The sequence below is a fragment of the Bubalus bubalis genome, chromosome 7, assembly GCF_019923935.1.
Source record: "Bubalus bubalis isolate 160015118507 breed Murrah chromosome 7, NDDB_SH_1, whole genome shotgun sequence".
Lineage (NCBI taxonomy): Eukaryota > Metazoa > Chordata > Mammalia > Artiodactyla > Bovidae > Bubalus > Bubalus bubalis.
The window spans coordinates 41955626-41977498 of NC_059163.1; the positions used below are offsets into that span (position 1 = coordinate 41955626).

Here is a 21873-nt window from a genome sequence, read left to right on the forward strand (position 1 = left end):
ATGCAGTACTTGGATGCAATCTTAAAAATGACAGAATGATTTGTTCATTTCCAAGGAAAACCTTTCTTTATCACAGTAATCCAAGTCTATACCCTGACCAATATGCTAAAGTAGCTGAAGTTGAATGGTTCTATGAAGATGTACAACACCTTCTAGAACTAATATCCCCCCCCCCCGCCCCCCATAAAAAAAGTGTCCTTTTCATTATAGGGGACTACAATGCAAAGTAGGAAGTCAGGAGATACCTGGAGTAGCAGGCAAATTGGCTTGGAGTACAAAATGAAGCAGGGCAAATGCAAACACTCTTTTGCCAAGAGAATGCTCTGGTCATAGCAAACACCCACTTCCAACAACACAAAAGAAGACACTACACATGACATCATCAAATGGTCAATACTGAAATCAGATTGATTATGTTCTTTGCAGCCAAAGATGGAGAAGCTCTATACAGTCAGCCAAAATAAGACCAGGAGCTGACTGTGGCTCAAATCATGAACTCCTTATTGCCAAATTCAGACTTAAAGAAAGTAGTGAAAACCACTAAACCATTCAGGTATGACATAAATCAATTCCTTTAGGATTATACAGTGAAAGTGACAAATAGATTCAAGGGATTAGATCTGATAGACAGAGTGCCTGAAGAACTATGGACAGAGGTTTTTGACATTGTACAGAAGGCAGTGATCAAGAACATTTCCAATTAAAAGAAATGCAAAAAAGCAAAGTGGTTGTCTGAGGAGGCCTTACAAATAGCTGAGAAAATTAGAGAAGCAAAAGGCAAAGGAGAAGAGGAAAGATATACCCTTTTGAATACAGACTTCCCAAGAATAGAAAGCAGAGATAAGAAAGCCTGCCTCAGTGATCAGTGCAAAGAAATAGAGGAAAGCAATAGAACGGGAAAGACTAGAGATCTCTTCAAGAAAATTAGAGATACCAAGGAAATATTTCATGTAAAGATGGGCACAATAAAGGACAGAAATCATATGGACCTAACAAGAGCAGAAAATATAAAAAGTGGCAAGAATACACAGAAGAACTATACAAAAAAGTTCTTCAAGACCCAGATAATCATGATGGTGCAATTATTCACCTAGAGCCAGACATCCTGGAATGCGAAGTCAAGTGGGCCTTAGGAAGTATCACTATGAACAAAGCTAGTGGAGGTGATGGAATGCCAGTTGAGCTATTCCAAATCCTGAAAGATGATGCTGTGAAAATGCTTCACTCAATATGCCAACAAATTTGGAAAACTCAGCAGTGGCCACAGGACTGGAAAAGGTCAGTTTTCATTCCAATCCCAAAGAAAGGCAATGCCAAAGAATGCTCAAACTACTGCACAATTGCACTCATCTCACACACTAGCAAAGTAATGCTCAAAATTCCCCAAGTCAGGCTTCAACAGTACGTGAACCATGAACTTTCAGATATTCAAGCTAGATTTAGAAAAGGCAGAGGAACCAGAGATCAAATTGCCAACATCTGCTGGATTATCGGAAAAGCAAGAGAGTTCCAGAAAAACATCTATTTCTGCTTTATTGGTTACACCAAAGCTTTTGACTGTGTTGATCACAACAAACTGTGGAAAATTTTTCAAGAAATAGGAATACCAGACCACCTGACCTGCCTCCTGAGAAATCTGTATGCAGGTCAAGAAGCAACCGTTAGAACTGAACGTTGAACTTTAACCATCTCCTGAGAAACCTATATGTGGGTGAAGAAGCAACAACTAGAAGCAACAATTAGAGCCTTACATGAAACAAGTGACTGATTCAAAATTGAGAAAGGAGTATGACATGGCTGCATATTGTTACCCTGCTTATTTAACTTATATATAGTGTAGCAGTGGTGGTTTAGTCGCTAAGTTGTGCCCAACTCATAGGACCCCATGGACTGTAGCTGGTGAGGCTCCTTTGTCTATGGGATTTCCCAGGCAAGAATACTGGAGTGGCTTGCCATTTCCTTCTGCAGAGATCTTCCCAGCCCAGGGGTTGAACCCATGTCTACTGCATTGCAGGAAGTCTGCATTGCAGACAGATTCCTTATCACTGAGCCACCAAGGAAACCCCATATACAGAGTACAGCATGCAAAACACCAGGCTGGATGACTCACAAGATGGAATCAATATTGCCTAGAGAATATAAACAATGTCAGATACACAGATGACACCACTCTAATGCCAGAAAGTGAAAAGGACCTCAACAGCATCTTGATGAAAGTGAGAGATAAGAGTGAAAAACCTGGCTTGAAACTCAACATTCAAAACACTAAGATCATGGCATCTGGTCCCATAAAAGGAAAGGAAAGTGAAGTCGCTTAGTAGTGTCCAACTTTTTGTGACCCCATGGACTGCAGCCCACCAGGCTCCTCTGTCCATGGGATCCTCCAGGCAAGAATACTGGAGTGCGTTGCCATTTCCTTCTCCAGGGCATCTTCCCAACCCAGGGATTGAACCCAGGTCTCCCACATTGCAGGTAGAGGCTTTATCATCTGAGCCACCAGGGAAGATCTGGTCCCATAACTTCATGGTAAATAGGTTGGGAAAAATTGGAAACAGTAACAGATTTTATTTTCTTGGCCTCCAAAATCCCTGAGAATACTGACTGCAACCATGGAATTAAAAAACACTTGCTCATTGGAAGGAAATCTATAACCAACCTAGACCACATATTAAAAATCAGAGACATCACTTTGCTGACAGAAGTTTGTACAGTCAAAGCTAAGGTTTTTCTAGTAGTCATGTACAGATGTGAGAGTTGGACTATAAAGAAGGCTGAGCAGCAAAGAATTAATTCTTTTGAACAGAGGTTTTGGAGAAGACTCTTGGGAGTCCCTTGGACAGCAAGATCAAACCAGTCAATCCTAAAGGAAATGAGTCCTGAATATTCATTGGAAGGACAGATGCTGAAGCTGAAGCTCCAGTACCTTGGTTACCTCATGCAAAGAGCCAACTATTTGGAAAAGTCCCTGATGCTGAGAAAGATTGAAGGCAAAAGGAGAAGGGGACAGTAGAGGATGAAATGGTTAGATATCATCACCAACTCAATGATCATGAATTTGAGAAAACCCTGGGAGATAGTGAAGGATAGGGGAGCCTGGTGTGCTGTAGCTCATGGGGTTGCAGAGTCGAACATGACTTAGTGACTGAAGGACAACAGCAAATGTGACTGAGCATGTCCAGTGGAATGTGAGTGAAAGGAAGTTGTACCACCTTCATGCATTGGCCATAGAATTCTCTCACATTGGGTTCTCCTGCTCTATTCCTTTGACATCTTGAAGCATAGGAGCTTGGATAACCTGGAATCCATGTTTTGAAGACACTGTAGTCATGGATTGAAGTAACATGGTTCCTTGTAATCATTTATATTAGTCGTTCTCTCCTGGGGCTAATTTTGTTCCTTAGGGGGCATTTGTCAAGTTATGAAGATATTTTTGGTCATCATAACTAGGAAGGTGCTGTTGGAATTTAGTTGGTAGAGACTGTAGATGTGGTTATACAACCTATAGAAACAGTCTACCATAACAGAAACTTATATAGGTCAAAAATGTTAACAGAGCCAGGGTTGAGGAACTGTAACTTCCATGAGGCTACATGCCAACCAGGGACACATGTTTCATCCTTTATGAATGAGAAATAATCCATTATATTAAACCACTGATATTTTTAGGATTTATATTTTATTCCAGCTAGCATTAAGAATACGTGATTCATATGTTTTCCTACTTAGTATGATGTGGAACATACTCTAAAACAGTCACTAAGAATGTGTAATATTAAATTAATCTTTAATTCACATATTTTAAAAATAGTTACTGAGCACTCATTGTGAATTTGACACTTTTCTAGTAGTAAAATACTGGTAGTAAAATATTATTGAAATATGTTCTCAACCCTTAAAGAGCATTGGTCTATAAACAGAACACAATATGAAGATCCAATTAAAAATTGTCAGGGACACCATGATGATATCATATTCAGAGTTCCATAGCAGAACAAGAATACTTATCATGCAAAAAAAAGAAAAAAGAAAAGAAAAAGGTCTTAGTAAAGCAGTACTGAGCATAAACATTTTTGAAAAGCACAATTTTTTTTTAGCTGGATTCTAAAGGAGAGGTAAAAATTACATAAAGTAAAGTTTGGACTATTTCATATTGAGGGAACAACACAGTTGAAGGTCTGACATGAGGTCAAGTAGAGGTTATTGAGTATTGTAGACAGGGCTATGCCTGTTTGGTGTGTATCTAGAATGAGTGAATATAGATGAGGTTAGCAAGAAATTAGCAAAGTGATTTTCAAAAAAGTTCTATCCTGACTCCAAGTTGAGTAAAACAGGAATGTGTTCTAACATCCCTTGTTTGTTTTTTTTTTTTGTTTTTAACAATTTTATGTCATCCACAATCCATATTCTCCTAAATAAGGAAAGGAAAATACAAAAAACAAGAGAGGAAAACAGTCTTCTAAATTATGTAATAGTTGCATGGCCTTATATCATCAATTACTCAAAATCATTTAATACTCAATGGAAAAATATTCAATGCAAAATATTTCCTTTTCACTGTTGGAAAAAACATGTATCAGTTAGCCATTGCTATGTAACAAATCATCCCCAAATACTCAGCATATTTCAATAGTAAACATGTATTCTTGCTCATGGGCTTCCAGGTGGCTCAGCTGGTAAAGAATCTGCTTGCCAATGCAGGAGATGGAGTACGATCCTGGGTCAAGAATATACCCTGGAGGAGGAAATGACAACCAACTCTAGTACTCTTATCTGAAAAATTCAATGGACAGAAAAGCCTGGTGGGCTACCCTACATGTGATCACAAAGAGTTAGACGTGATTGAGCTCACACACACACATATTATTGCTCGAAATAGTATAGGTCAGTTGCTTGACTTTTCTGCTCTTGGTGAAGCTTGACTGATTTCTCATGTGTCTGTGATCAACTGGTAAGCTGGTAGGTAGCCTGAATATGATTTGTTACGGAAGGCCTCAGTCTTGTCTGATGTATAACTAGCTATCTTCTGGAATAACAGAAATAAGCAGGCCACCCTTGTTTCATCATCCAGGAGTCTAGCGCGGGCTTCTTTACATGGCAGTGCAGGTTACCAAGATAAAACAGAATCTATAGGACCTCTTGAGGCCTATGCTCAGAAATGCAACTGAAACTTTTACTGCCTCCTATTTAAGTAAATCAAAAGGCCAACCAAGTTGAAAAGATGGGAAGAATAAACATCATATCAAGATGAGAAGTTTTGTGAAGTCACATTGGGTGAATTTTAGCAAACTTACACAGAAAAGTTACCATAATCAACTCTTACAGATAATCAACTTTTCTAACTCAAGGTTATCATGCCCATCTCACTGTAACTTTTAATTGCTGGTAGTTAATAATGCCATGTAATTATTTCTTTTCTGTGACCAGGCATAGATTTTTAAACAAATAACATTGTGGGGATCATTAGAAAGTTTTATTTTTGCAAAAGACATTTTCTTACTGTGATTTAAATATGTGAGTTTAGTGTAAAGATGGGCATTTATTCTTGTCTGTTTATTTTACTTTCTGAAACAATTTTTTTTTGCATTTACATTGCATATCTCATTATTTGAGATAATCTTAGACTTTCCTATGGCTATTTTATTTATTCACATCTTAGAAAAGGCAATGTGAGCTTTTAAGTCACAGGTTCTCATTCAACAGGTCAATTTTATAAGTGAATGCCAGATTATTTTTCAACTTAGTTCACTTTTAAGACATGTGGTGATAACATTTATTAGGAACTGATATTTTGTGAATTTTAGGAGTCTTTCAGGTGTACAATTTCAAATTACTGTTACTTTGCATAATATAAATTTCAAGTGAGATAAACACAAAGAAATTTTCTGAATTAAATGTCTGTTATTCTGGACATTCTAAAATCTCTCAGTAGATAATACAAACTGTCAAAAAGATTAAAATCTGGTTCACTTCTTTGGCATCTTTTGTTAAACCATGGCACATAGATTAAGAATTAACTTTTGGATATTTATATACTACTTCCTATATTTATATTAGCAATACCTATTGAGGATATTATTTCCCCTTTATTTTTCACAGGAAAAAGCATGAGAGAATCAATCTGGTTTCTATACAAGGAACAATTGCATTTTTCATTAACTGTTTATATTTAGCTTTTATAAATATTACAGATTTTGTAACTGACCTGTTTCTGTATTTGCCTTGGAAGTTAGTGAACTTAGATTCAAATTTATCATACATTACTCTAAGCCATATTTTCTGTTCTAATCTTATTTCTGGCTTCTATTTTCCTTGGACATCTCTTCCTCCATTATGCTGCAATTAATCTTTTTGTGTATATATTCTTGTGAACTTTCTTAAACTATTTTGGAATTAATGAATATTATGAATAAATACATATATAGAACATAAAAATAGGGCTATTTTAAAATTTAAATGCATCCTATATTTGATATATTCAGTATAGTATTGTCAAATGACAAGTAAATATGATTGCTTAAAATATTTACAATTTTAAAATCTAAAATTCTTTATTTCTCTTAATCTATTTTGTATTAGTGTCCTAAAGAATTAAATGTTTTAAATACACTAAAACAATGAATTCTTGACAATGTTGTTCAATATATGACTGTGAATTCTTTAAAACACTCTTTTGAGAGTAAAGGTAATAATTAAATGCTGTCTTTCCCAAAATCAGAACAATTGATAGGCATATATAGAAAATGAAATAAAGGGGTAATATGATATTATCTTTGTTTATATTAATAGACTTCAGTGCTTATTTTTTATGATTTGCCTAAAGCTAAAAACATCCAAAATTTTATATTAAAATTAGAAACCAAAACATTCACTTCTATAAGAATGAATAACAAAGAAATTGTAAAATATTTTCTTTCCTATTACATGTATTTCTTAAAATGACACCAACAGCAAATGATATTTGTTATAAGGACACCTGACAGAGTTATAGCAAATTTCAGATGTAGATCAATTTTAGCTACTAACAAGTAATTGTCTTTCAGGCAAGTCACATAACCATATTTATACTTTATTTTTTTCCTCTGTAATATAAGTGAAATCAACCCTTATTTCCAACCTTAACATTCTAAGATTCTCTTATATACTGTGGTTGAGATCTTCCAATAATTCATACACAAGTAATTCTTCAAACTCAACTATAAACATTATTTTGTACTTCATTCTTTTCATAAAACCTTTTAAAGAAATGCTAATATAAAAGTGATACATTTCAATGCATTAAAAAATAACTACATGAGCACAAAACACTATATGACAATGGAAAAAAAAATACCCATTATCCTTTGAATTTTTACATTTTTGTCCCTCATCATACATAGTTTGTATACAATTTTGTCTTCTTTTGTTTAGTTATGAGTTATTTCTTATGTAATTTTCATGTTTTTAATTCTACAATAGTTAAGTAAAAGAAGCGTAAATAGCATTCTGGCTATAGGCAGACATACCTGTGTGTATGACTTATTAATGATATTGTAATAAACATTTTTATATGTAATTATCAGCTTTTAGTCTTGTTTTTAAGATAAATTTAAAAATAAGAATAAAGTCAATAATAGAGTAGTAGTGTCTTGTAAATGATTCATACTTTTTAACAAACTGCTTAGATTTATGATATTACCTTATAAATTAACATTCAGACTAGTGTATTGAGAATATTATTTTGGAAGTGTTTATTCCTAAAAATCTATTTATTAATAATTTACATATCTAGGAAATACTTGAGAGAATTTCACAAAATTTACAGCTACTTTCTTTTAAATATTTTCTCAACATGCAGCTAGCAAAGGCCAACAAACTCTTATTGCAAATGAAGACCAGATGATAAATATTTCAGGCTTTGAGGGCTAGACAGTTTCTGTCACAGCTACTTACCATTGAAGCCATTGAAACTCGAAGTCAGCTGCAGATAATCAGTAAACAAATTAAACTTTTATTTATTATTAATGGGAAGACTTATAGCATAAACAAAATCAATCATGATTTTAGTGATTGTCCCCAAAATTATTTTTACTCTTTTTCTAATTAGATGAGATTTTTATTTATTTATTGACTCAGTCATGATCTAACATTTATTAAGTTCTCATTTTGTGATAAGCCCTGTGCTAAACATTAGGATTTAACTGTGCATAGCCCAAGGAGCTATGGTCTAGGGAGACATAAATGCACATTAAAAAATAATAAATGGTTAATACGTGCATGAGGGCATACTAAGTGACTTCAGTCATGTCTGACTCTTTGTGACCTCATGGACTGTAGCACCCAAGGCTCCTCTGTCCATGGGATTCTCCAGGCAAGGATACTGGAATGGGTTGCCATGCCATCCTTCAATGGATTATCCTGACCCAGGGATAGAACTTGCATCTCTTATGTCTTGCAAGCAGGTTCTTTACCACTATCACCACCTGAGAAGCCACAGTTAATGCATATCACATGTTAAAAGTTCATGGAGACAAAATCGTATGAGACTAAGTAACAAAGGAGACAAGGAAAGATATTCCCATTTGAATTCAAAGTTCCAAAGAATAGCAAGGAGAGATAAGAAAGTCTTCCTCAGCAATCAATGCAAAGAAATAGAGGAAAACAGTAGAATGGGAAAGACTAGAGATCTCTTCAAGAAAATTAGAGATACCAAGGGAACATTTCATGCAAAGATGAGCTCGATAAAGGACAGAAATGGTATGGACCTAACAGAAGCAGAAGATATTAAGAAGAGGAGGCAAGAATACATGGAAGAACTGTACAAAAAAGAGCTTCATGACCCAGATAATTAAGATGGTGTGATCACTGACCTAGAGCCAGACATCCTGGAATGTGAAGTCCAGTGGGCCTTAGAAAGCATCACTACAAACAAAGCTAGTGGAGGTGATGGAATTCCAGTTGAGCTATTTTAAGTCATGAAAGATGATGCTGTGAAAGTGCTGCACACAATATGCGAGCAAATTTGGAAAACTCTGCAGTGGCCACAGGACTGGAAAAGGTCAGTTTTCATTCCAATCCCATAGAAAGGCAATGCTAAAGAATGCTCAAACTACCACACAATTGCACTCATCTCACACACTAGTAAAGTAATGCTCAAAATTCTCCAAGCCAGGCTTCAGCAATACGTGAACTGTGAACTTCCAGATGTTCAAACTGGTTTTAGAAAAGGCAGAGAAACCAGAGATCAAATTGCCAACATTCGCTGGATCATCAAAAAAGCAAGAGAGTACCAGAAAAACATCTATTTCTGCTTTATTAACTATGCCAAAGCCTTTGACTGTGTGGATCACAATAAACTGTGCAAAATTCTTTGGCAAAACTAATACAATTATGTAACATTTAAAAATAAAATAAAATTAAAAAAAATAAAATAAAATAAAAAATAAAAGAGATGGGAATACCAGACCACCTGATCTGCTTCTTGAGAAACCTCTATGCAGATCAGGAAGCAACAGTTAGAACTGGACATGGAACAACAGACTTGTTCCAAATAGGAAAAGGAGTACGTCAAGGCTGTATACTGTCACCCTGCTTATTTAACTTATATGCAGAGTACATCATGAGAAACGCTGGGCTGGAAGAAGCACAAGCTGGAATCAAGATTGCTGGGAGAACTATCAATAACCTCAGATATGCAGATGACACCACCCTTATGGCAGAAAGTAAAGAGGAACTCAAAAGCCTCTTGATGAAAGTGAAAATGGAGAGTGAAAAAGTTGGCTCAAAGCTCAACATCCAGAAAACAGGGAGGCCTGGCGTGCTGCAATTCATGGGGTTTCAGAGTTGGACACGACTGAACGACTGAACTGAACTGAACTGAATTATCTGAAACACGAAACTTTCATACTTTATACACTATATTTATATTTTGTTATGTGAAAATGCACACAGATTTTTCTACATCATAACATGGTATGCATTAGGAAGTGAGAGTGATATGATATGATCATTGTTTTGAGGAAGCCCATTAATTTATTTAAGCCACCACTAATTCATTAGAATGGCATTCTTCCTGATCATCTAATTTAATACCACATATACAACACACATGTTGGGAAACTATAAAAGGCAAGATAAATATGTACCCATATTTAAATTCATATTTATTCTTCCAGCCTTCTTGATATTTCAATATGACAGAGCTCCCTTAGGTAATTCTTCTAAGTAGTATATCTAAACTTCCTTTAGGCTTGCAATTGAGTCTGACTCTTTTAACTCTTGAGTAGACACTATTTAGGTGTTACTCTTTTTAGAGTAATGAGCATAAAAATGAGCAGTGAGTACTGAATACCAGTAGGAAAAAGTGACTAATGAAAAATGTTTATTTGATTTCCATCTAATTATGAATGTGCCAATGGACAGTGAATTTATTGTGCCATAAAATAATCAGCAAAATGTCCACAAAAGGAGAAAATAATATCTGCACTGTTATACACTGATACTCTCACGTCTGTTGGTCAACAATTCATGCTCACTTGGTGTGAGGAGACCCTTTTATTTTTAAGATGGTTTCTTTTGTTTTTTTCTCATGGTTTCAGTTCTCTAATCTGCATTATGTGATGTAATATATACATAAGAATTTCAGGAGAATTATATTCTTTTTCAATTCTGATTTAAAGTGAATCTTTATGTTGCTGATTGTCCATTTACAGTAGTGTTCTGGTAAAAGCTATTAGTTTCCATAAATTAAACCTCAGTGGGTTGAAAGTAAAAATTACATGTAAATAACCACAGTAAAAATGTCCCTTTCACTTCCATCATCTAGAGCAGCAGGAGATTCTAAGCAGTGAAATGAGAGGACTCCCTTATGGTGATAAAATATTTCTAAGCTTTAGCAAACTCAATTACTGTCAGTCAAATGAGGCAAACGGGTAAAGTAATTGTAGACTCTGTTGACACTGACTTCTACAGCATAGGAGCCACAGCTAAATAATGGTTCACATCTTAAATGCTCAAACACATTTCCCCTGTCAAGAATAAATACGACTATTTTTTTTTTTTTCTGTAAGTTTCAAGTCAAGCATTCTTTGTGAGCTGAATTTGCCTGGTTTTAAAATAAAATAAACACAGACTTAGAAATTAGCAGCGATATGTGATAAAAAGTAAAATAGTAAAGAGACAAAATGGAGTCTGAGATTTACCACTACTAGTTATGTGGCAAGAATATTGAAGTGGGTAACCATTCCCTTTTCCAGGGGATCATCCCAATCCAGGAATGAAATCTGGATCTCCTTCACTGCAGAGAGATTCTTCACCATCTGACCCACCAGGCAAGCCCCTAAATTACAGTTGCACAGCATTAAGACAAGTTATCTTTTGTCTCTTCAGATGTAAAGAGTGTATCTAAGTATTATATATTAGGGGATTTTTGTAGAGACCAAAGGACAGGATGATAGCACAGTAACAGTTATTATAATAAAAATAATAAAATGTTTAATAAATTAAATAACCACAGTTTTATAGGTATGTGTGCTCAGTTGCTCAGCCATATCTGACCCTTTGTGATGCCATGGATTATAGCCTACCAGGCTTCTCTGTCCATGGGATTTTCCAGGCAAGAATATTTGAGGAGGTTGCGATTTCCTGTTCCTTTGTATGTATAGTAATACAGTTATATTCTAAAATAATAGCTTTACTATTATCTAACTTTTCAATGGTAAAATACATTTTATTTTCATAATTAAATACATATAAAAGGACTATAGCAGATTAACTCAGTAATTATTTTTGTTCAACAAATATGTACTGAGCACATACTCTGTTTCAAGCACTATTCTAGGCAGCAGGATATATTAGGAATTATTTGAAATAATGTTGAAGTCTTAGGTTTATTTTTCATAATGTCCTTTCCCAACATTTTATTGGGAAATTTTTGTAATAGACTTAAAAGGCATGGACATTACTTTGCCAACAAAGGTCCATCTAGTCAAGGCTATGGTTTTTCCAGTAGTCATGTATGGATGTGAAAGTTGGACTGTGAAGAAAGCTGAGCGCTGAAGAATTGATGCTTTTTCACTATGGTGTTGGAGAAGACTCTTTAGAGTCCCTTGGACTGCAAGGAGATCCAACCAGTCCATTCTACAGGAGATTAGTCCTGGGTGTTCTTTGGAAGGAATGATGCTAAAGCTGAAATTCCAGTACTTTGGCCACCTCATGCGAAGAGTCGACTCATTGGAAAAGACTCTGATGCTGGGAGAGATTGGGGGGCAGGAGGAGAAGGGGACGACAGAGGATGAGATGGCTGGATGGCATCACTGATTCGATGGACGTGAGTTTGAGTGAACTCTGGGAGTTGGTGATGGACGGGGAGGCCTGGCGTGCTGCGATTCATCGGGTCACAAAGAGTCGGACACGACTGAGCGATTGAACTGAACTGAACTGAACTGAAAAAAAAAACAAAGTAAAGACAACCTGTTCTCATTTATTCTCTATATTGAGTAAAAATGTATTAGCATTGTTCCAGAGTGGATTTAAACACACACACACACACACACACACACACATATATGTATATATAAACACATTCACACACATATATGAACATAAATCTGAATCTTTTAGAAAGAAATCTAGGAATAATATGACTATTCACTCAATATTTTCTGCATGCTGAACCTAAAAATTTAACAACATACCAAATGCTAAAAATGTACCATATTGTCAACAATCGTGCCATGTTGTCTAATATTAAATCTACAGTCAAATTTTCTCAGATGTCATCAAACGTTTTTGAAATAGCATTTTTTTTAATGATGATCAACACTACTGGAAACTCTCTACAAACTGAAAATAGAAGGTACATTCCCCAGCATTCCTTAAAAAATTGTGTACGGAAAGATACCATGTTTGCTACTTTCAAAATTAGTAAATGAGTTTTATACTCTACATATCTGTAAGCAATTTGGTAGAAGTTTCTACTTGTTTATTCTTTCAACTTGTTAAAAGTGTTTCTTCTATCTTTTCAAATTGTCCTATGAATAAATTTTATTTTTCATGATGAAAAACCACATATCAGAGGATTATTGCTTTCTCATGTCATCAGATACCTAGTATAAAACTAGTCATCCCACCATAAACAGCTCTAATCTTGAACAATGTCCATTCAAGTCCCTATTTTCAGACTTTGGACAACAGGCAGGTCCAGATAAAAATTCCTGAGGAAAGGCTACTTATGAGGTAAGATTCAGTATTACCACAGATGGTGACTGCAGCCATGAAATTAAAAGATGCTTGTTCCTTGGAAGAAAAGCTATGACAAACCTAGACAGCGTGTTAAAAAGCAGAGGCATTACTTTACCCAAAAAGGTCTGTATAGTCAAAGCTATGGTTTTTCCTGCAGTCATGTATGGATGTGAGAGTTGGACCATAAAGAAAGCTGAGTGCTGAAGAATGGATGCTTTTGAACTGTGGTGCTGGAGAAAACTTTTAAGTGTCTCTTGGACTTCAAGGAGATCAAACCTGCCAGTCCTAAAGGAAATCAGCCCTGAATATTCATTGGAACAACAGGTGCTGAAGCTCCAATATTTTGGCCACCTGATTCAAAGAACTGACTCTTTGGAAAAGACCCTGATGTTGGGAAAGATTGAAGGCAGGAGGAATAGGGAACTACACACCATGAGGTGGTTGGAAGGCATCATTGACTTGAAGGGCATGATTTGAGCAACCTCTGGGAGTTTATGATGGACAGGAAAGGGTGGCATGCTGCAGTCCATGGAGTCACAAAGAGTCAGACACAACTGAGCCACTGAACTGAACTGAACTGCCTAGGAATAATTACTTAAGCACAATGGAAATTCTAAAATATTTTGATGTCAATAATAATGACAAAAATAAAATATTTCATAAGTGTAGCATTCAGCTGAAACAGTGATTGAAGCAAATGCTTTCATTCTAATGATCATGTTAAAAATTAACAAGGATATAAGATCAATGATCAAAGTTTCTATTTAGAAACTAGGAAAAGATACAAAAAATAAGCACAAAATAAATACAGAAAGACAATGCAAAGCAGAAATTTGGATTAATCTGAAAACCAACAGAAAGCAGAACAGCAACAAAGGGTAAGGTTGGTAATTTTAAAAATATATATTAAAATAGCAAACTAGCCTTATAAGCCTGATTAAAAGGAAAATAGAGGAAACACATTACCAACATCACAAATGAAGCAGCACATATGTTTTTATATCCTACAGATATTGAAAAGCTAATGTTGAAATAGGAAAAACTATTACCAATAAATAAATTCTATAGCATAAATTAAATGTAATGCTTTTTGAAAAACATGATTTTCATGTTTTTCAAAGAAACATAAAATGTGACTAACTTTAAGCTTATTAAAGAAATTGAATTTGTAATAAGAAGAATTTACATAAAATATTCTAGTATAGGTTGTATTATGGATAAATTATATCAATCATTAAAAAAAAATAAATCTTTCACACAAACTCTTTCAAAATCCAGAAGGAGGAAGTACTTTATCAGATAGGGATCAATCAGAGAAGTAGAGCCACTAATAGTGATATTAAATAATGGATATGGTATAAGGATCAGGTCTTACACAATTGTGAGAGCTGATGAAGAAACTTTTGTAAGACTCTGTCCACTGCATCTGATATTCTACCTGAAGTTGCCATGAATCAACACTCTGGGTAAGGCGGACATTACCTGGAACATACCAGGGTAGCCTTGCCCCAGAAACAAAAACTGGAACAGACATCTTTCACCACTTACAACACTGACGAAGTAGGTGATATTCTATAGAAGTTGGACACTCCTCGTGGAGCTATGCCTGTCCTGGAAACCAAAGAGCTAGAGAAGGAAATGACTCAGGAGCCAAAAGAACTCCAGACTCAGCTGTTACAATCCACAGGGAAACTCAGATTAGCAGCAATGCCCATGGATTGCAACAGCATCTGCCATCTATATCAATCTTGCTGCACTTTGCCAAATCCAATCTAGAGTCATATAGGAAAGGACAATTTGGAAAATGAAGTTGACATTTGTCAAAGTTAGCATAGCTTCCCTGATGGCTTAGAGCTAAACAATCCACCTGCCAATCAGAAGATATGGGTTCGATATCTGGATCAGGAAGATTCCCTGAAAAAGAAAATGGCAACTCACTGCAGTATTCTTGCCTGGCAAATCCCATGGATATAAAAGTCTTAGAGTTACAATCCATGGGGTCACAAAAAGTCAGACATGGCTTAGTGAATAAATAGTAACAACAATGTGAACATATACCAAAGACAGTACTGTCTGCTTCTTGTCAACCTGGCATTCATAACTCTTTTAAAACTATACTTCCAAATAAAGACAATACCAAAACTATACTTCTATATAATATGATTGAAACCAGGTCTCCCACTTTGAAGGCAGATTCTTTACTATCTGAGCCACATGGGAAACCCCTTATATTGTGATGCAACTATCCCAAATACAACAAACACATGCAGATAGCTTCCCCAAAATATATACATTCTTTACCCATGTCTAGGTGATTATAAATCCTCTTCTACCTGAGTTACATTCTTTTTTGATACACCATACCTATGATACTTGAATAGAAATTTGACTACTATTCAGTTCAGTTCAGTCACTCAGTCTTTTCTGACTCTCTGCGACACCATGAACTGCAACACACCAGGCTACCCTGTCCATCATCAACTCCCAGAGCTTACTCAAACTCATCTCCATCTAGTCAGTGATGCCATCCAATCATCTCTTTTCTGTCGTCCCCTTCTCCTCCTGCCTTCAATCTTTCCCAGCATCAGGGTCTTTCTAGTGAGTCAGTTCTTCGTATCAGGTGGCCAAAGTATTGGAGTTTCAGCTTCAGCATCGGTCCTTCCAATGAATATTCAGGAATTATTTCCTTTAGGATGGACTGGCTGGATCTCCTTGCAGTCCAAGGGATTCACAAGAATCTTCTCCAACACCACAGTTCAAAAGCATCAATTCGTCGGCGCTCAGCTTACTTTATAGTCCAACTCTCACATCCACACATGACTCTGGAAAAATCATAGCTTGGGATAGATGGACCTTTGTTGGCAAAGTAATATCTCTGGTTTTAATATGCTGTCAAGTCTGATCACAGCTTTCCCTCAAAGAAGCAACATCTTTTATTTCCATGGCTGCAGTCACTGTCTGCAGTGATTTTGAAGTTCAAAAAAATAAAGCCTGTCAATGTTCCCATTGTTTCCCCATCTATTTGCCAGGAAGTGATGGGACCAGATGCCACGATCTTAGTTTTCTGAATGTGAGTCTTAAACCAACTTTTCATTCTCTTTCACTTTCATCAAGAGGCTCTTTAGTTCTTCTTCACTTTCTGCTATAAGGGTGGTGTCATCTGCATATCTGAGGTTATTGATATTTCTCCCAGAAATCTTTTTTTATTTTATTTTATTTTTAAACTTTACATAATTGTATTAGTTTTGCCAAATATCAAAATGAATCCGCCACAGGTATACATGTGTTCCCCATCCTGAACCCTCCTCCCTCCTCCCTCCCCATACCATCCCTCTGGGTCATCCCAGTGCACCAGCCCCAAGCATCCAGTACCGTGCATCGAACCTGGACTGGCAACTCGTTTCATACATGATATTTTACATGTTTCAATGCCATTCTCCCAAATCTTCCCACCCTCTCCCTCTCCCACAGAGTCCATAAGACTGTTCTATACATCACTGTCTCTTTTGCAATCTTGATTCCAGCTTGTGCTTCGTCAGCCTGGCATTTCACATGATCTACTCTGCATAGAAGTTGAATAAGCAGGGTGACACTATACAGCCTTGACATACTCTTTTACCAATTAGGAACCAGTCTTTTGTTCCATGTCCAGTTATAACTGTTGTTTCTTGACCTGCATACAGATTTCTCAGGAGGAAGATCAGGCATTCTGGTATTCCTAACTCTTTCAGAATTTTCTGCAGTTTGTTGTGATCCACACAGTTAAAGGCTTTTGCATAACCAATAAAGCAGCAGAGATGTTTTTCTGGAACTCTCTTGCTTTTCCAATGACCCAACACATATTGGCAATTTGATGTCTGGTTCCTCTGCCTTTTCTAAATCCAGCTTAAACATCTGGAAGTTCATGGTTCATGTACTGTTCAAGCCTGACTTGGAGAATTTTGAACATTACTTTGCTAGTGTGGGAGATGAGTGCAACCGTGTGGTAATTTGAGCATTATTTGGAATTGCCTTTCTTTGGGATTGGAATGAAAACTGACCTTTTCCAGTCCTGTGACCACTGCTGAGTTTTCCAAATTTGCTGGCATGTTGAGTGCAGCAGTTTTACTTTTAGGATTTGCAATAGCTCAACTGGAATTCCATCACCTCCACTAGCTTTGTTCATAGTGATACTTCCTAAGGCCCACTTGACTTTGCATTCCAAGATGTCTGGCTCTAGGTGAGTGATCACACTATCATGATTATCTGGGTCATGGGTATCTTTTTGGTATAGTTCTTCTCTGTATTTTTGCCTCCTCTTCTTAATATCGTCTGCTTATTTTAGGTCCATACCCTTTCTGTTTTTATTGTGCCTATCTTTGCATGAAATGTTCTGTTGGTATGTCTAATTTCCTTGGAGAGATCCCTAGTCTTTCTCATTCTATTATTTTCCTCTATTTCTTTGCAGTGATCACTGAGGCAGACTTTCTTATCTCTCCTTGCTATTCTTGGGAAGTCTGTATTCAAATGGGTATATCTTTCCTTTTCTCCTTTGCCATTTTCTTCTCTTCTTTTCTCAGCTATTTGTAAGGCCTCCTCAGACAACCGTTTTGCCTTTTTGCATTTCTTTTTCTTGGGGATGGTTTGATCACTGCCTCCTGTACAACGTCACAAACCTCCATCCATAGTTCTTCATGCACTCTGTCTATCAGATCTAATTCCTTTAGTCTATTTGTCACCTCCACTGGATAATCATAAGAGATATGATTTAGGTCATACCTAAATGGTCTAATAGTTTTCCCTACTTCCTTCAATTGAAGTCTGAATTTGGCAATAAAGAGTTCATGATCTGAGCCACAGTCAGCTCCTGGTCTTATTTTGGCTGACTGTATAGAGCTTCTCCAGGTTTCGCTGCAAAGAATGTAATCAATCTGATTTCAGTATTGACTGTCTGGTGATGTCCATGTGTAGAGTCTTCTCTTGTGTTGTTGGAAGAGGGTGTTTGCTGTGATTAGTGTGTTATTTTGTCAAAATTCTGTTAGCCTTTCCCCTTCTGCATTTTGTATTCCAAGGCCAAATTTGCCTGTTACTTCCAGTATTTCTTGACTTCCTACTTTTGTACTCCAGGTCTCTATAATTAAAAAGACATCTTTTTTGGGTGTTAGTTCTAGAAAGTCTTGACAAAAGTGAAAGAGGAGAGTAGAAAAGTTGGCTTAAACCTCAGTATTCAGAAAACTAAGATCATGGCACCTGGTCCAATCACTTCATGGAAAATAGATGTGGAAACAGTTAAAGAATTCATTTTGGGGGTCTCCAAAATCACTACAGACGGTGATTGCAGCCATGAAATTAAAAGATACTTGCTCCTTGGAAGAAAAGTTATGACCAACCTAGGTAGCATATTAAAAAGCAGAGACATTATTTGGCCAACAAAGGTCTGTCTAATAAAAGCTATGGTTTTTCCAGTAGTCATGTATGGATGTGAGAGTTGGAATATAAGGAAAGCTGAGAACCAAGAAGTGATGCTTTTGAATTGTGGTGTTGCAGAAGATTCTTGAGAGTCCCTTGGACTGCAAGGAGATCCAGCCAGTCCATTCTAAAGGAAATCATTCCTAAATATTCATTGGAAGGACTGATACTGAAGCTGAAACTCCAATACTTTGGCCACCTGATGCAAAGAACTGATTCATTTGAAAAGACCCTGATGCTGGGAAAGATTGAAGGCGGGAGGAGAAGGGGATGACAGAGGATGAGATGGTTGGAGGGCATCACCGACTCAATGGACATTAGTTTGAGTAAACTCCAGAAGTTGGTGATGGACGGAGAGGCCTGGTGTGCTGTACTCCACTGCGTGGCAAAGAGTCAGACACGACTGATCAACTGAACTGGCTAACCAATAGTTTTAATCATCTTGCCCTCAGCTTTACGCTTTCTCTTTAAACTCTGTTTTTTCCATTTTTGCATTAATCATGTAATGTGACTGTATCTATTTTTAAGCTTTTTTTGTATAAGATCTCATTAAGTTTATTTTTCATGAAGTTAAAAAGAATACTCTTTGATAAATCTAGAATCATATTCAAATGACTGAAATAATTTAGGCTTGCAAATATTTGCTGACAGAGTGAATTCATACTCTTCCTCCCAACCCAAGTCTTTTATTTTTCTTCATATCCTGATGGCTTAGAATCTGGTGGCTCAGCAGTAAGGAATCCACCTGCTGATGCAGGAGACAGAAGAAATGTGCATTGGATCCCTGAGTCATGAAGATCCCCTGAAATAGAAAATGGCAACCCACTCCAGTATTCTTGCCTGGAAAATAATATGGACAGAGTAACCTGTTACATCCCATGGGGTCACAAATAGTTGAACACAACTGAGGATGCTCCTTTTTATAATCTATCCACTGAATCAAGCTGAAAGTCTTGCATGACTTCTCTTAATTTACCTTCACAGTTTAGGTAGTTTTTAAAACAGTAATTTATTATCCTCAGTCTCTACCATAAATTTATTTTCATTTTCTTTCTACCTTTGTTTTAGTTCAAACCTCATTACTTCAATTTTGCTCTGTACACCTACAACTAATCTTACATTCTTAGTTACAATATTCTTTAGTCAGAGAGATCTTTCTAACATTGATCTTTCTGACCATGCTGTTCTTAAGTCTTTCATTGAATTCTTATTCAGTGTTTCTTTCATTTTTTGCTGTTCTCACTTGATAACACTTGTATGATTTGCACTTTCCATTTTTGTTATTTAATGTATTTCTATTATGCACTTATTCTTTCTTCTGCCTGTATTACATGACTTTTTAGCCATCCCTTTCTTGATATGAACAGCTTCTAAGTAACACTATATAGCAAGCAAACTTTATATACTTTTCTCATAGTGATGTATTATCCAGCGAGTAAACTAGCTATGGGTTCCATAAGAAGGCAACAGGTAACAATAGCAAAAGTTTTTTAAATAAATTAAAGCATTTTCTAATATTTTTACTTGAAATATTTATGTACTAGGCATAAAAAATCAATTTGGAGGAAAATCATAGTTTTACCAGAATTCTTATTAATTATTCAAATGTAATATTATAATTAGGGGCATATTCTCACAAGTTGTGTTGTCCAAGTTGAAGTTCTGACTCTGCCTCCTACTAGCCGTGAGTAACTGTCTTTTGCTGCTGCTGCTGCTACTTATTCACCAATTATTGTCCAACTCTTTGTGACATCATGGCTGTAATCTTCCAGGCTACTCTGTAAATAGGATTTCTCAAGCAAGAATACCTGATTGGGTAAGCATTCCCTTCTTCGGGAAATGTTCCTGACCCACGGATTGAACCCAGGTCGTCTGCTTGGCAGGCGGATTCTTTATCACTGAGCCACCTTGGAACATTTACACCCTCATAAATTAATCTCAGTAAATAATTTTCCATAACGCTAAATGCATATTAAAGTGAAAAATGAAGTCGCTCAGTCGTGTCCGACTCTGCACCCCCATGGACTGTAGCCTACCAGGCTCCTCCATCCATGGGATTTTCCAGGCAATAGTACTGGAGTGGATTGCCTTTTCCTTCTCCAGGGGATCTTCCCAACCCAGGGATTGAACCTGGGTCTCCTGCATTGTAGACAGACGCTTTACCGTCTGAGCCACCAGGGAAGTCCTAAATGCACATTAACTGTTATATAAATGTTGCCTACATTTATTTATAATTATTAGGTATATATTTTTTTCACTTCTGAAGATATTCAACCTTGCACATCATGATTATATCTTATAAGGAAGTCCTCTGGTAGACTTTGACAACTCTTAAAAGTTGTTTATTTCATGCTCTGCTGCAGACTTATTTATTTGATCCTCTATTAGATACAAGAATCTTGAAGATATAATTCTTTTTTCATCAGTTAAGTTACATTACTTTGCAGTTTCATTAGCACACATAATTAGCCATTTCACTGATATGTCCATCAGGCAGGACAGGGGGAATCCTGAAATAAAGAATGGAAAAAATTGAAGAGACTCTTAGGATCCAGAAACATGTCCGTTTTAGAAAATGAGGTCAATTTTGAGATTGTAGACCATGTTCAGTTCAGTTCAGTTCAGTCGCTCAGTCGTGTCTGACTCTTTGCAACCCCATGAATCGCAGCACGCCAGGCCTCCCTGTCCATCACCAACTCCCAGAGTTCACTCAGACTCACGTCCATCGAGTCAGTGATGCCATCCAGCCATCTCATCCTCTGTCATCCCCTTCTCCTGCTGCCCCCAACCCCTCCCAGCATCAGAGTCTTTTCAAATGAGTCAACTCTTTGCATGAGGTGGCCAAAGTACTGAAGTTTCAGCTTTAGCATCATTCTTTCCAAAGAAATCCCAGGGCTGATCTCCTTCAGAATGAACTGGTTGGATCTCCTTGCAGTCCAATGGACTCTCAAGAGTCTTCTCCAACACCACAGTTCAAAAGCATCAATTCTTCAGCTCTCAGCCTTCTTCACAGTCCAACCCTCACATCCATACATGACCACTGGCAAAACCATAGCCTTGACTAGACAGACCTTTATTGGCAAAGTAACGTCTCTGCTTTTGAATATGCTATCTAGGTTAGTCATAGCTTTCCTTCCAAGGAGTAAGCGTCTTTTAATTTCATGGCTGCAGTAAATTCTGGAAAGGAGTTAAACAAATATTCAGGAA

The 21873-nt window shown here is 36.6% G+C and overlaps 1 non-coding gene across 1 annotated transcript; it reads right to left on the minus strand.

Annotated features, from left to right (window-relative positions):
- Nucleotides 1-20775: 20775 nt before the first annotated feature.
- On the minus strand, nt 20776-20847 carry TRNAC-ACA. The gene has a single exon. It is a non-coding gene; the product is annotated as a tRNA-Cys (tRNA).
- Nucleotides 20848-21873: the final 1026 nt, after the last annotated feature.